At 44.8% G+C, this 12,070-nt stretch overlaps 1 protein-coding gene across 1 annotated transcript in view; it reads right to left on the minus strand.

Annotated features, from left to right (window-relative positions):
- Nucleotides 1–11,266, minus strand: part of GRK4 (G protein-coupled receptor kinase 4) — a 101,307-nt gene extending 90,041 nt beyond the window's left edge. The window contains exon 1 of the mRNA XM_044913031.1: nt 11,223–11,266. The gene's annotated coding sequence lies outside the window, so the exon portion shown is untranslated. The remainder of the gene's footprint in view (nt 1–11,222) is intronic.
- Nucleotides 11,267–12,070: the final 804 nt, after the last annotated feature.

Genomic DNA, 12,070 nt, shown 5'->3' on the forward strand with positions numbered 1-12,070 from the left:
GTCTAACAGGTAAGAAGAAATACAGGTAAAAAGAAATACTTCCACATTCTGCATGGAGCACTGGGTGTTATGCACAAACAATGAATCATGGAACACTTCATCTAAAACTAATGATGTAATGTATGGGGATTAACATAAAAATTAAAAAAAAAAATACTTCAGGGGCGCCTTGGTGGCTCAGTCGTTAAGCGTCTGCCTTCGGCTCAGGTCATGATCCCAGGGTCCTGGGATCGAGTCCCACATCGGGCTCCCTGCTCAGTGGGAAGCCTGCTTCTCCCTCTCCCACTCCCCCTGCTTGTGTTCCTGCTCTCGCTGTGTCTCTCTCTGTCAAATAAATAAATAAAATCTTTAAAAAAAAGAAATACTTCATAACTTTTCCTAGAAAACTTGGTCGGGATGCCTGGGTGGCTCAGTCAGTTGAGTGTCTGCCTTCAGCTCAGGTCATGATCCCAGGGTCCTGCTTTATATATTTCAAATACTCAAATGTTAGCTATCATGATTATATAAGACTATCAAGCCAAGAGAAAGAAGGAGAAAAAAAATAAATGTAGGAAAAATGGTAGCAAAATACATACCAAAAAAGTCACATAAAATGTAAATAGGGACTAAAACTTAAATAATAAAAAATGAGATTATTAGACTGGATAAACCATCAAAATCCAGCTATATATTGTTTACAAGAGACACCTGAAGCATTCAAAAAACACACCAAAAGGCTGGGGTAGGGAAAACAGCACAAATTAGCAAAAAAAAAAAAAAAAAAGGCAGGCATAATAATAGACATGTCTGATGAAAATACAACTTAAGGTAAATGCAAATGCACTGGTGGGGACAGAGATGCACCTTACATAATAAAAAAAAATAATAATAATAACCCATCAAGAAGATACTGAAATCATTAACTAGTAAATACTTAACAGTGTCTTGGAAATAAAAATCAACCAAATCAGGGGCGCCTGGGTGGCTCAGTTGGTTAAGCGACTGCCTTCGGCTCAGGTCATGATCCTGGAGTCCCTGGATCGAGTCCCGCATCGGGCTCTCTGCTCAGCAGGGAGCCTGCTTCTCCCTCTGACCCTCCCCCCTTCTCATGAGCTCGCTCTCTCTCTCTCTCATTCTCTCTCTCTCAAATAAATAAATAAAATCTTAAAAAAAAAAAAAATCAACCAAATCAGGGAAAACAAATTTGAAAAATCCACGGCCTTAGTGAGAGATATCAAGACTTTATCATAAACTGATTAATCAAGCGGACAAAAAGCAATAAAAATAGAGGCTATTTATATAGTAACAGTAGCAAGCTTGAGCTAATGGATGATCATACAGGGTCTTACCTAGCAAATAAAAAACACATACTCTTCCTAAGAACAGTTAAAACATTTATAAAAATTGACCATGTACCAGCTTACAAAGTATATTTCAACAAATACCAAAATACTGATATCGTGAAGACCATGTCCTCTGATCATATATAATTAAATCACCAACAATAAAAAAGATCATTTAAAAAGGTGCCATGAGTTTACAATTTCTTAAAAATCACACTCAAATAATCAAGGCTTAACAAAGAAATCACAATGATAATCATTAAACATAACTGAAATGAAAAAAACCACATGAAGAAACTTGTAGGCTGCTGTTAACCCAATACTTAAAAGTTAGAGTCTTAAATTTATTTATTTTAAAACAAAGTTTAAAAAGTATGGGTTAAGCATTCAACTTGAGTAGCTAGAGGCAAATCAAAATAAAGAACACAATACAAGCAGTAATTAGTAAAACAGAAGGCAAACATAATAGACAAGAGCATATGAAACCAAAGGCTGGTTCATTGAAAAGATTAACAAAAATCTTTTGCAAGCCTAACAAAAATAAAAGACCCATACAAATAATATTCTAAATTAAAAAGATCACAGTTGTAGTTGTAAAAATAGAAAGTGTTACAAATAACATTTATGCCAAATAAATTTGAAAGCTTAGATGAAAATAATTTTCTCAGAAAACATAAATTACCAAACCTAACTCAAGAAGAAACAGTCCTGAATATCACAGTAAGTATTAAACTAAATTGGTAATAAAAAGAAACCATCCCTATGCCTGCTTCCAAGTCAGGAGGGTCAAGGTGGGGGCAGGGGGAGACTCCAGGCTCAGGCAGTTTCATGGGCAAGGTTTACCAAATATTTAAGGAATAAAGAGGCCCTATCTTATAAAATTTTTTTCCTTAAAAAAATACTTTCAACAGACACAATTTTCACAACAATATTCACCAATCTTATTATCACTCAGTGAAATGTTGCAAATGTATATACACCCACATAATTACCAGCTGAATCAATCAATATACTTTTTTTTTAAATTTTTTAAAAAGATTTTATTTATTTGAGAGAGAGAGCACAGAGGGAGAATAAGAGGGAGATACAGACTCCCTGCTAAGCAGAGAGCCCGATGTGGGGCTTGATCCCAGGACCCTGAGATCATGACCTGAACTGAAGGCAGACACTTAACCTACTGAGCCACCCAGGTGCCCCAATACTATTACATTATCATCACCCCAGAAAGTTCCTTCCTGCCTCTTTGGTGTCAATCCCTCCCTTCTTCAAGGCAATTACCATTCCAATTTGTATTATCATGGATTAATTTCACTTCATATCACTGGAATCACAGAGGATTGCTCACTCTTCTGATTTTTTCCTTGACATAATGCTCCTGAGACTCGTCCATGCTCTTGCGTGCATCAGGAGCTCTTTCTTTTTACAGCTGCCTAGCATTACATGCACCAGTATTTCTTTATCCATCCTCTCATTGAGGAACGTCTGGGTTGTTTCCAGTCTGACACTATTATGAATAAAGCCACTGTAAACATTCTCGAACGAGACGTTATGTGGACATGTGCACGCTGAACTGGGTGTATCTGGAAGGAGAATCACTGGGTCATAGGGTAGGTGTGTGTTTATCAGAAACTGTCAGGTTCTCCAATTGTGCACTCCAACAAGCAATGTGTGAGAGTTCTAGCTGCAGCTGCTCCACGTCTTCGCTAACACTTGATATTGCCAAGGAATGCAGGCGGCCTCAAGAAGCCAAAAAGGGCCAGGAAATGGATTCTCCCATAGAACCTCCAAAATGAATTTGTAATAGCACTCCAACTGGTCTGAAGGGCGAACTCGCTTCAAGCTTACTCACTCTTGGCTTGCTGACCTAACTCCCTTGGTCTGTAGCAGAACCAACCCCTTAAGATTTGCAGACCACTAGCCTTCAGGAGTAAAGGACCAAACTTTCCCAGAAGACAAGGCCTGACCACATTCAAACACAGCTGCCCCTGATGCCAGCGAGTGTGTTCAGGGTCCCGCTGACACTGGGCTCACCACCTGAGCGCCTGCTTCTCTTGTATATAGCCCCCTCCTTTCTCCCATGCCTTCCCCTCTAAAACCCTCCAGCTTGGCCTGGACAGGGAAGATGGTCTTTGAGACGTCTGTCCATTTGCCTTCCAGGTTGCCGGCTTCCTGACTAAAGCAACTCTCCTTTCTCACTGTCACTTGTCTCTAGAGTACTGATTTTTGAGCAGCAAGCAGACAAACCTGAGTTCAGAACCCGTTCTTTGTCTGGTAACATTCTCCCTAGAAGCTCCAGAAAGGAACACAGCCCTTCTGACATCTTTTTTTTTTTTTTTTTTTAAGATTTTATTTATTTATTTGACAGAGAGAGACAGTGAGAGAGGGAACACAAGCAGGGGAGTGGGAGAGGGAGAAGCAGGCTTCCAGCTGAGCAGGGAGCCCGATGTGGGACTCGATCCCAGGACCCTGGGATCATGACCTGAGCTGAAGGCAGATGCTTAACGACTAAAGCACCCAGGCGCCCCAGTGACATCTTGATTTTAGCTTACCCAGACCCATTTCAGACTTCTGACCTCCAGAACTGTAACATAACAATCTGTGTCATTTTAAGCCATTTAGTTTGTGGTAGCTTGTTACAGCAGCAATAGGAAAACTAAATACAGCAAGTGGGAGAATGGGAGATCTGTGCAATGTATACTTAGTATCCATATTACATAAAAAACTGCTATAAATCGGGCGCCTGGGTGGCTCAGTTGGTTAAGCGACTGCCTTCGGCCCAGGTCATGATCCTGGAGTCCCGGGATCGAGTCCCGCATCGGGCTCTCTGCTCGGCAGGGAGCCTGCTTCTCCCTCTGACCCTCCCCCCTCTCATGTGCTCTCTGTCTCTCTCATTCTCTCTGTCTCAGATAAATAAATAAAATCTTTAAAAAAAAAAAAACTGCTATAAATCAATAAGATACTCTGCCCTCATTGTGCAGAAGATATGGCAAGCAATTCACAAAGAGGAAAGATGAATCACCCTCATTATGAAAAGATGTTCAGTCTCCCTAGTAATTAGGAAAATGCAAATTAAAACAGTGTTATATAGACTGATTTGTATCCCACCACCCCACCCTCACCCCCAAATTCCATGCTAAAGCCCTCACCCCCAATGTAACTATAGTTGGAGGTAGGGCCTTCAGGGAGGTAACTAAGGTTAAATGAGGTCAGCCAGCTAGGGCTCTAATCTGACAGGTGTACTCATAAGAGGAGGAGTCACCAGAAAATCTCTGTTTCTCAGCATAAACACAGAGGAAAGGCTATGGGAGGACACAGGGAGAAGGCAGTCTTATACAACCCAGGAAGAGAGTCCTCACCAGAAATCAACCATGGTGGTACTTTGACCTTGGATTCCTAGCCTTCAGAACTGTAAAAACAAAACAAAACAAAACAAAACAAAAACAAAAAAACAAAAAAACCCCAAGCATTTCTGTTCTTTAAAACACCCAGTCCAGGGGCGCCTGGGTGGCTCAGTCATTAAGCGTCTGCCTTCGGCTCAGGTCATGATCCCAGGGTCCTGGAATTGAGCCCAACATCGGGCTCACTGCTCAGCATAAAGCTTGCTTCTCCCTCTCCCACTCCCCCTGCTTGTGTTCCCTCTCTCTGTCTCTCTCTGTATAAGTAAGTAAGTAAATAAATAAATAAATTTTAAAAAACACCCAGTCTGTGTTATTTTGTTATGGCAGCCCAAGCTGACTAATATAAACAGTAAAATAATACTCCATGCCCTTTGGGAGCAAAAGTCTTAGAGTCTGAGAATTCCAATAATTTTTTAAGTTATAAAGATAACCAATACAGAAATTCAGAACAGTGATGTAACTACATGAATGAGGGAGAAAGAAGACGGAGGAGCTGGTTTAGAGGAGCTATGTCCTCATCCAACAGCATAAAGTTAATAGAAGTCTAAACTGACAAGCACTATTCTTCAGAAATGCAACAGTAACCACCAGAATAACTAAAACTGAAACCATGAAAGAATCCACGCGGCTGCACCTGAGGGGAGTGGGGTCTTTGTCTGCTCCTGCTGCTATAACAAAATACCATACATGGGGGGTGGGTTATATACAACACTTCTCACAGTTCTAGAGACAGGAAGTCCATGATCAAGGTGCACAGACTCAGCATCTGGTGAATGCCTGCTTCCTGGTTCACGGATGGCTGTCTTCTCATTGAGTCCTCATATGGTGCAAGGGGCCAGGGAGCTCTTTGGGTTATCTTTTCTAAGGGCACTATCCCTTGTATGAGGGCTCTACCTTCATGACCTAAGCACCTCCAAATACCATCACAGTGGGGATTAGGTTTCAACATGTGAATTGGTGGGAGGTGGGGGGGTGGGGGAGGGATAATCATTCAGTCTAGAGGAGGAGGAGTATGAGGAAGGCTAGAGCTTTCTGTCAGAAGTCCTACTATTCTCTGATTTTTAAAACTATGGATTCTTTGGAAATTTTTTTTTAAATTAGTAGAACAGAACCAGTCAAGAATTCTGTTCCTAGCTCAATGAAGGGACATGAGGAGGCTGTCCTTTTGAGAACATGCTGTGTTTAACCCAATGAAGCACCTGAAGGAAAGAACATGAGCATGGTAGGCAAATGTAATAAAAACCGAGTCCCTTCCTTCCAGAACCAGAGTGACATCAGGAAGGCCTTGCCCCATCGCCACTTTACCATCACTTTCAGCCCTGGTATGGACTCCCAATGTAACTCTGAACAACACTGTTAGCTCTGTAATTCTCGTGGCTCAAACACAGACACTGTCTCCAAATGTCTCCTTGTCAGATGCGAATCCAGTGGCCCCACCTTCCCTGCCACATCCCAACTTCTGTCAACCGTGCTTTCACGTTGTCCAACCAGCCAAAGAGCGACATTCCCACATCTAGAAAGCTAATTTCATGCCAGAAGCTAAAGACAAAACATCAACCCATTTCCATTAAAAGCAGCAAACTGAGGAAGTCTTTCAACAGACAGCATTACATGATTGGTTAGATCATGTGTCTGGGGCCAGGCCTGAACCCTGATGCTTCCATTTACTAGTGATGTGACTTTGAGCAAGTCACTTCTCCTTCCCTCCCTCATCTGTGAAAGGGAATAATAACACCTGCCCCTAGAGGTCGGGTGGGGGGAGGGGGGAACACCACCAGTAGCCTTGTTGACCTGGCAAACTTAGTGCACACAAATGTTCACAAAAAGGATCTAGGATTACCCTGCAAACACTCAAGCACAATGTCTCTGCCGGGAAGTGAGACAAATTAGCACAGCAGTAAGGGGGCAACCAAGGTGGCATTGCCATGTGGTCTTTGAACTAGGAACTCTCGTTCAATTTGGTAAAAACAAAGTGTTCCCATTCTTAAAAAACCCAAAAAAGAAAAAAACAGAAACACATGTGCCTGGCCTTTTGCTAACATCATAACTAGTTATAGTTGATCCTGCTGTCTTTGCTAGTGATGAGCATGTAAATACTGAGAGGGGAACTAGAGCTTGCCTTGCAGATATAATTACATTTTAATACTGATTTAATAAAAACAAATATTAAATTCAAAATGAAATAAAAAGCACTCACTACTGACATTCTAAAGTTGAATAAAATCTCAGTTTTTGTTCCCTATTTCCAGACCACTAGTCTAAAAAGACAGCTTAGTTTGAAACCTTAATTTCTGGTTATCATCGGTATTGAAAGAATTCCTGAGATGTGCTCTTTTGTCCTCAGTCACAAGTGGCATTTGTAGAGCATATACTGGGTGCTACCACAGGGCTAGTGGTGACACAGAAGGGAGACCCGGAGCTGCCTCCAGTCAGCCCAGTGCAGTAACAGCTCATCCTGGGCACAAAAGATGGAACGAGCAAACCTCCGGCAGGAGTGTCAAAGTTCTGGGAAAGACACTCGAGCTGGAACACGGAGGAGGAACAGGACTTCAGCAGGCGGGAAGGCATGAAGGGGTGTAATACAGATAGCCAAGGAAAGCAGAGCAGGTCACTGAGTCACATAGGACCCTGTGGGGGTCCTGGAATGGAGGTCTAGGGCCATATTGTAAACAGAAGATTAAGAGAACAGATGGGTGTTTTAGAAAGAGTGTTCTAGCAGCATTGGGGATGATAAAGGAGAAGAAAGTCTGGAAATAAGAAGACCAGCTAGGAAATTCTGGCCCTTAGCCAACTTAAGAGCTATAGGGGACCATGGCGTTGGGGGGCGAGGGGTGTGCACTGGGTGAGGACAGACAGGAATGGATGTGAGAAATAATAAAGCTTAAGGCTAAATGAGGTTCAAGGACCTCCCACACGTGAGAATTCAGGAAAAGGAAAGCTATGCTTTTGGGAAATCTAAGAATGAGAATGGACTAGAGACAAAGAATGAGGTTCAAGGTCAATTAACACAACTGCATGTTCAAGTGCCAGCTCTTCATCATGACACTGGACATAACAAAATCTACAGCCACAACTATTACCCTTTACTGAGCACTTTCTGAGTGCCGAGCACTGTGCCACGTTATCCTTCGAAGTAGAATTACTGTCAGTCCGGTTTTACAGGTTAGGAGAGGAGGGATAGGACTGGCTGGGATAATGCCCATAAAGAATTTAGCTTGCTTCCTGGACAGAGCAAACGGGCACTGATGTTAGCTATCCTTATCAACCACCAGGCACTGCAGCAAACTTTATTATTTATTATATTTATTATTATATATATAAATATAATAAATTATATTATATATTATATATTTATATTATTTTATATAATATATAATTATATATATTGTTATATATATATAATAAATTATATTTATTACTATTACTTTATTCCCTCCGAATGGAGCCAATCCTTTCGTTTTCAATATGAATTTCACCTTCTCTTTCTTGAATTTAGCAAAATAACAAATCACCCCCTTAGTCTCCAACTGTTTACCAAGTACCGATTATATGGCTAGCCAGCACTGAAAAGAATAAAAAATCAAGGTAAACCTATGCCCTGCCCACACACGGATTACAATTTAGCTTGAGAATCACTGACTACACAGTGTTCTAAACCCCAAGTTCCAAATTCCCCGAGGGCAGAGAGTGCCTCCGAGCTGGAAGAATCAGAGCAAGCTATGAAGATGAAGGTAAACTGGATTCTAGAAGGATGGAAAGAAATGAACAAGAAAGCAAGGAGGGCCTGCTGCACAGAAGATTGGAATAGCAAGCAAACAAGAACATGTCCAAATGAACACAAAAGTTGTTCATTTTTTTTTTTATAACAATAATGTATTAAGTAGCTCTTGGGTGTGGAATCAAATGACGTGCAATGAAGGAAACAAAAATATTAGCTACTACACTTCTGGAATCAAAGGATTTATAAGCTACTTCTAGAAACCCCTTACAACCAAAATCCTGGGGAGGAAGCCTCAGCAAAAGACAGCACGAATGATAGCAGGTGTATTAACTCTGTGTCAGATGCTGAGCAACTGCTAATCACACAATCGTTTGAAATCTGAACAGAATACTACATAGAAGACCAAAATCCACATTAAATGTATCCTTATTCTCCTCTCTGCATTTATGCTGTCAATTTCTCCAAGAGACAAAATGGGGTGAAAGTCTCCTCAGAAGTATGATGTCAAACAATTTAAGGTTATCATTTAAAGCCATGAGAGGTCACAAATTGCTTAACAAATATATAACACAGGAAAATATTTTAAATGTTAAAAAAAACCAGCGATTTTGTGTTTTATTAACAGTATGATCATTTTCTACTTCCTTAAAGTGTGCCTGGCAAAGTGACAAATAACTTTTTCAATGCCAACATTCCTTAAAAGGAGGAACGGTTTCAAACACCTCTGTGTGAGAACAGAGACTGATTTTATTTGAAATAAGTCTAGAAAATGACTGGACTCACTCATAATATTAAATCAACAGTGTAATTCCCAGAGCCAACATATAACTGCTGTGCTGTGTACACTCCTTCCAAACATTAATTTTCCAATACATGAGCCAGAGAAACTAAATGAGGAACTAGCCATGCATGAGCTCCTAAAGCAAATAAAGTTTCAACTTGGGAGAACAGCCCTAAGTTATAACCAACACTCAGTATATATTCATCTTTCTGATATTTCATATTTAACTTCTCTAACCATTAGCCACACAGACAAAAAGACTCTTTCTGAACACAGGAGTAAACACTCTTTGTTGATGAAGGGCAGACCTCCTAACAATTACACCACTATGAGTTAATACTTTAGGGAACAAAAATTAAAACTCTTTTGAAAGTATCACTGCAGTCCTAGGCTTTATGGCAGAAAATACCGGTTTTATGTATTTATTTTTTTTAAGATTGTATTTATTTAAGTAATCTCTACATCCCACGTGGGGCTCGAACTCACAACCCCGAGACCAAAGTCACACTCTTCTGAAGGAGACAGCCAACCGCCCCTGGTTTTATGTATTTAGCACTTAGAGAGCACTTACAGAGCACTTACGTTTACTTCCTTATCTAATCTTTACAGCATTGTACAGAAATCTGCTTAACAGTCCGTTTTGTACATTATGCCAAGGTGATGGTACAGTGGAAAGAAAACAGGTTGAGCTTGGGTCAGACCTGATTTCCACGGAGGACGTGTCACCTCTGTGACCAATCTGGAGTTCAAAGTGAGAAACACCAGACACAAATGCTCCACTGAAACCTACTGCGGAGGTTGCCCCACTGCCTTGACAGAAAAATAAGACCCCATTCTCTTCCCACCCACCTTCAGTCTTCTATTCAGAATAATTCAAGAAGAGGTCTCTATTCTCAACTCTTAATAATAGGAGACACTTTAGAAAATAAAAGTTCATTACTTTTTAAATCTGGATCCTTCCATTTAAACCCTCTCTTGGGTATCTAATTCTCGGCACCAGTGACTGTTACTGCAAGAATTCCTGACGAATGTTTCTGACCCAAGGTCTCCAATGAGTTGAGGAACCAGGCACTTTCTGATCCCACCTTTCCTCGTGAAAGACACAGATGGGAAGGGGGGTGGATTAAAAATGAAACAAACCCCAAAGATCTGAAAAGAGCGGTATTCCAGGTTAACTTCTCCCACAGAACGTTATTCACTATTCCAATCACAAGAGGAATTCACTGATGCTTCCCAACAGCATCCCAAGTCACCAGGAGCACCCCTTCCTGGCCATGTGCGCCCAGGACGGAAGCCCAGCCCTGGGACATGGTGCATAAAACGCCCTTTCCACGTGGTCTTCAACACGGGGTTCTGGCCAGTGTGCACGTCGCGCGGGCATCAACCGCGATCGATCGCAGCACAAACACGAAGCACCTGCTCCATCACCGACTCCGCAGGAGCCCAGGGGCTGAAGGACTACAGGTGGGCAGCTCTGGAGACAGAGGGCTCTACCAGCGATCTCCGGACGGAAGGGCTGGGCCAACTGCTGCTTTTACACGGACAGAAGGCTGAACTCTTACTGACTTGCTTCCATTTACACACCCTAAAGCCTCAGCTCAAAGCTCAAAATCAAGACGCTATGCTAAAATACCAGTCCACCAACGCTAAGTAAGGCTCTTGCTCAGGGCCGCGTACAGGCTTCTCTTCTTTGTCCTTCAAAAACCACAAAGGCTGGTCGTTTCTTGCCCGCTTCGCAAGGCCGTCTGGCCTCCTCGGCCTCGGGTTAGGACCCTGCTCGCCCGGCGCTGACGCACTGGACGTTGCGGGGAGGCGGCAGGTCTCGGCAGCAGGCTCAGACTAACGAGCGCACGGCGCAGGCTACCTTTACTTGGGGTCCGGAGGTGCTGAAAGGGGTGCAGGACAGTGGACGCCTCGGACCCGCCGGTCCCGAGAGCGAGGCCGAGCGGACCGTGGGTCCGGGCTCCCCGGAGGCTCCGGCGCCCGCCGTGCACACCCACCTTGGCGCGCTTTCAGCAGCAGCGAGTTGGCCACGAGGTTCTCAAGCTCCACGGCGCGCAGGCGCCGCCGCCGCCGCCGCCGCCGCCGGGATCCGCGGGCGCGAAGAGGTGGGGGAGGGGGAGGGGGCACCGCCCCCTCCGCGCCTTGCTCGCAGGACGCCACCTGCCCCGGCGACCCCGCGCGGGGTCTGGGCGAGCTGACCCGCCGCCGCCGCCGCCCCTCCAGCTGTGGCTCCTGCCGCCGCCGCCACGGCCACGGCCACCACCCGCCGCGCCGCCTCCGGGCCCGCCTGCGACGCCGCTGCCGCCGCTTCGGCCGCTGCTGGCGCCGGCGCTGGCCAGGGAAGCCCTCGTCCTCAAGGCCCGGGCCTCCGGCGGGGGCGTCGCTAAGACGAGGGGAGCTGGCAGCGGGGTCGGCGGAGGACTCTGCGCTCACCGCCGCCGCTCCGGGGCCTGGGCTCTCGTCCTCATCGCTCGCGCCTGGCACGGGCAACTCTCTCCTCAGAGCCCGGCTCCCGGGCCGCCCGGAGTCTCCGCCGAGCCCCAACTCAGGGAGGGGCTCACCGGCCGGGGCTGCCCCTCGCCCCGGCGGCGGCGGCTGCTAATGCCGCCGCCGCCGCCGCCGCCTACTCGCAGAGCTGCCGGCTCCCTCCAACCGCCTCCCAGAAGAGAGAGCCCGAGCGCTCCCCTCGCCTCCGCGCCCTGAGGCCGGTGCGGCGCGGCGCACTACCGCTCCCAGAAGGCCGCGCGCAGGGAGGAGGAGGCGCGTCGGCGAGCGTGGCCTGCTGGGAGTTGTAGTCACCCGCCTGTAGGCGCGTAGGCTAGCTTGCGGGTCGCGTGTACTTCTC

This window comes from Neomonachus schauinslandi, chromosome 2 (genome assembly GCF_002201575.2).
Source record: "Neomonachus schauinslandi chromosome 2, ASM220157v2, whole genome shotgun sequence".
In the NCBI taxonomy this organism is placed as follows: domain Eukaryota; kingdom Metazoa; phylum Chordata; class Mammalia; order Carnivora; family Phocidae; genus Neomonachus; species Neomonachus schauinslandi.